This window comes from Camellia sinensis, chromosome 5 (genome assembly GCF_055761805.1).
Source record: "Camellia sinensis isolate YWXY chromosome 5, ASM5576180v1, whole genome shotgun sequence".
Taxonomy (NCBI): domain Eukaryota; kingdom Viridiplantae; phylum Streptophyta; class Magnoliopsida; order Ericales; family Theaceae; genus Camellia; species Camellia sinensis.
In genome coordinates this window covers 195,114,830-195,119,039 of record NC_138965.1, presented here as the reverse complement: position 1 = coordinate 195,119,039, position 4,210 = coordinate 195,114,830, and the positions used below count along the sequence as shown (strand labels likewise).

The 4,210-nt window shown below is 32.2% G+C and overlaps 1 pseudogene across 1 annotated transcript; it reads right to left on the bottom strand.

Moving 5' to 3' along the window:
- Window positions 1-1,637: 1,637 nt before the first annotated feature.
- Window positions 1,638-3,969, bottom strand: LOC114280778 (putative protein phosphatase 2C 39 pseudogene; annotated as a pseudogene). Its single transcript, XR_014329001.1, has 3 exons — window positions 3,438-3,969; window positions 2,850-2,998; window positions 1,638-1,986 (listed from the first exon to the last, which is right to left on the bottom strand). The product of XR_014329001.1 is annotated as a putative protein phosphatase 2C 39 pseudogene (transcript).
- Between the last annotated feature and the right edge of the window lie 241 nt (window positions 3,970-4,210).

Sequence of the window (4,210 nt, the reverse complement as noted above, 5' to 3'; positions counted from 1 at the left end):
GAATAAATAAAAATAACAGAAAATATACTATTCTAGTAAGAAAAAAGTTACAAAATAATTGTCAATGACAGATGCACAAAATTATTATAAGACATTTTGATAAAATCAAAATCATATCCCTACCTATTCTATAAAAAATAACAAAATAATTGTGAATGACAGTATCAATTACAAATGTACAAAACTATTATAAGACATGTTGATAGGATTGAGAGCACATCCCTACCTACTCATTATTTTGCATTGGAGTAGGACCTGGTCGTTTTGAGATTATTAATGGAAGCACCAACCGAGAAGAACTTCTTCCTACTTAAAATAAATAAATAAATAGAAAAAAACCAAATAATAGCAGACATTGCTGCCGCGGCAATGTCTCTAGTGGTGGCGGATGGTGCCATTACAAATTTGTGTTCTATTGACACTTTTTATTTTAGTCAAATTTGCAATAAATGTAAGTATAATATTTTTCCATGTGTGAACATTACACTTTAATACTCATGGGTTGGCTTTGATGTTAGAGGTGGGACCGTTTCATTGTTCAACCAATAAAAAAAAATTATTCATAATTAGTGTAAAAAATTTGGTATTGAATATAGTATTGTTACGTCCATCAAATTTGTTTAGTCCGAATGAGTCTCTTTTAAAAAGAGATTCATTCGGGTGAATTCAAACTAAATAAATTTAATGAATAAATCATTAATCTATTGAATATAAGTTAAATTTAGTTTTTTTTTTCCCCTGGTTTAACTCAAATCTATACACAAATTTCCAACTCATTCAAGCTAATAAATCTTTATATTATTTATTAGAAACCCAAGCCAACCTAAAATACGCATGCTTGCAACAATTACAAATGATCCCTATCAACAAAATAAATAAATAAATAAAACAACATACACACACAACTAATTCGAACCATTCATTTTATTAGATTCTTAGTGTATAGCAATCATTAAAAAAATTAAATCAATTCAATAATCATAATTTATTTATTTTATCACGTTTATCTTTGAAAAAATAAACTACAAGTATTATTTCTTTTATAATAAACTATTCATATTTTTTAGACAAATTGTTGGCACCATACACTACCAGAATTAACACTTTTGCCGACCAAAAAATTAGTTGCTAAAAGCTCATTTTTGGTCGGCAAAAGTTATCCGCGACCAATTTTTTTGGTTGCTACTTTGGTCGCCAATTGAGGGTCGGCAAGAGCAATTCGCGACCAAAATTTTGGTTCGTCGGCAAAAGTTGGATTTGCCGATTAAACTTTTGATCGCTAAATATTTAATTACCGCGACTAATTCATTTTATCGCTAAAACACTTTGGTCGCGAAAAGTGATATTTTCCTGACCAAATATCTTAGTCACCAATTGACACATTTCGCAACCAAAGAGTTTGGTCGCCAATTATCACATTCAACGACCAAAAAGTTTGGCCGCCAATTGTGACATTTCACGACCAAAAAATTTGGTCGCCATTTGTTACTTTTTGCGACCAAAACTTTTGGTCAGCAAAAGTGAGTTTCCACGGCCAAGAGCTGTTTTGGTCGGCAATAGATGTATTTTTGGCGACCAAAACTCTTGGTCAGCAATTGTCATTTTTTGCGAAAAAAAATTATTTATTTGTCGCGACTAATAAATTGGTCGCCAAAGCAAGAAAACAATACACCTGTAATTCCTAATAATTCATTCAATCCATAATAAACCTATAATTTTAAAGCATCATTCAAATTAACTGAATCATTAACATTCGACACAATACATAATTCATTAACATTCGACACAATACAACTATTCTAAGTTTTCATTCACGAGTCACATCCATCTAGCATAACAATTTGAAACATAACTATTTGTTATCCATGCGCAGCTATCAACAAATAAAACTACTAATATTTGCTATCAACAAGTAAGGTGCTTAGCAGCTGCTTTAGCATCCTTTATGTTCCTAATGCACTCCACTGCCTCCTGATTTGTCATTACCTGATACCAAAAGTCCAGTTTGTTCAGAGCATTCATTACAGGGAAAAAGAGAAATATATACAAAAAAAAAAACAGGTGCCAATAGTCTTGCAACAACTTTGGAGAAAAAAATTGTAATATACAAACTATTGAAACTCGAAACTATGCCTCGCCAAAAGTCATTCTAGACATGCCATATATTCAAACTTCTGAAATCCAGAAATTTTGCGAAGTACTGATCTATGACAGTAGCGTAAGCTAGTGCCATATTTTTTGATTTGTACGTAGAAGATTTTTTAAACTAGATAATTAAATGTTCTAATCCTCAGATTTGGATGCTTCTATCTTAGGATTCAAACAATAACTCTAAGAAAATTATTCACCCAAACAAAATAACTCTAAACAAATACAACGGGCACATTAATCAGTAAGATTGATGAAATAGCAATTAGTGCAAAAACAGCCAATTGGAAAGCAGTAGTCAATAGTCATTCTTTTCTATACACTTTTGCAACCTCCATTATATTTCCAATAACTTCTCTCCATTTATGTTTAATGCTTTAAGCAATTTTTAACGTAAACCATATGCATCCAACAAGCAAGAGGCATACTAAAATTTAGTTATAATTTTTTATTTTTTTTTTTTGGGTAGAAAAACATTAGTATTATTAATATCTAAAAATTTGCTAGTCCAAGCAAATCATGTATTGTACTCTGAGAATAATTCATTATCATATTGAATTACAAAGTCATATGAAAAGGAGAGAAGACAACAAAAGCTATAAACAGAGAACAAAATTTAAAAGGAGAGAGGTGGATTAAAATGAAAAGATGAGGTTATGAACCATAGATATTGGTAAATGCAAAAGAGCAGAAGAACCAACCTTCCATATGCCATCACTTGCTAAGATGACAAACTTTGTATCTTCATCTACCAAAGATACATCTGGTTCCGAACTGAGGTGTTTCTTCAAGCTTTTGTCACCAAATGCTCTTGCTATAGCCAACTATCCATTAACTCATGGAACGTCACCTGAATTTAACACAATGATGTAATCATAAGATGTTCTAATCTTGACGTCAAGGTTAGCCAGCGGACGAAACATGTTAAAATTTACATGATCATTATGCAAAAAGCTTATTATCAAAGCAAAGGAACATGTAGAAGTGGTTACTTTACTCTAAGTACCATTTACAATAATCCTTTGATAAGTACAAAGAATAATTTACATTTTCATCATTCAAAGCCAACATAGTCTGCCTTTCCCCCCTTGGACATCATATGAATGAAAAGTCCTTTAAAAAAAAAATTTCCCTTCAAAACCATGGAAAACACCAAAATGTTGATCAGACAAAAAAGATAAGCTTAAAAAGTTAAAACAAAAGAATAAAAAAACAAATCAACTAGAATAAGTTGACACTTATTATTATTATTATTTTTTTATGATAGTCCATCACAGAAGTCTAGTTACTTGGAAAATTTGATACAAAACCACCTCTGTCCTCGATATATGTCCTTTCCTTGCTAGGCTCATGATCAACTGACAATTGTTTGGCCACACCATCCTTGTAGGCGACAGCCCTTGAATCTCCAACATTAGCTACCACCAGCTTCTGACAATCAATTAAGATTGCTGTAACTACAGTTGAACCCCCTTTACCCAACTCTACTGATTTGTCCAAAATAGAAGTATCAGTTGTATGATAAGCTCTCCGGACTGCATCCACTGTTTCAGTCCAGAAATCAGGCTACATGCAACAACAGAAAAAGAGGGTGAGAATAATTTCAACCATCTTATCAACTACCAATACTAGTTAACTATCAAATGATAACCATCATTTGGATTTTCCCTTAACCAAATGATAACCATGTGTTACGTGCTTTGACATCTTACTCTTCCCCTTTCCAGTGTCGGCAGATGAACCCAACCCAACTTTTTCCTTCAAAAGACAAGCAAGCAACCATTGCCCATGAAAGAAAAACTTGATGAAAATTTCCCTAAAATAGTTACATTATAACTGAACAAACCAGTAAATGCACACTCAAAATTAGAAGCCCCAAATGATGAGATCAGACATATATCCAGGAGCATAATTTCTATTTGTTCTATGTTTTACTGTGTAATTTATCCAAGAGCACCAAAGCTAAAACCTTAAACTAGTGTTCCTTAATTTCACCAACTGCAACGCTGACCAGCCATTGCATTCTACCATTTGATACTTCAGACTTGCTAATTTTAGAAAC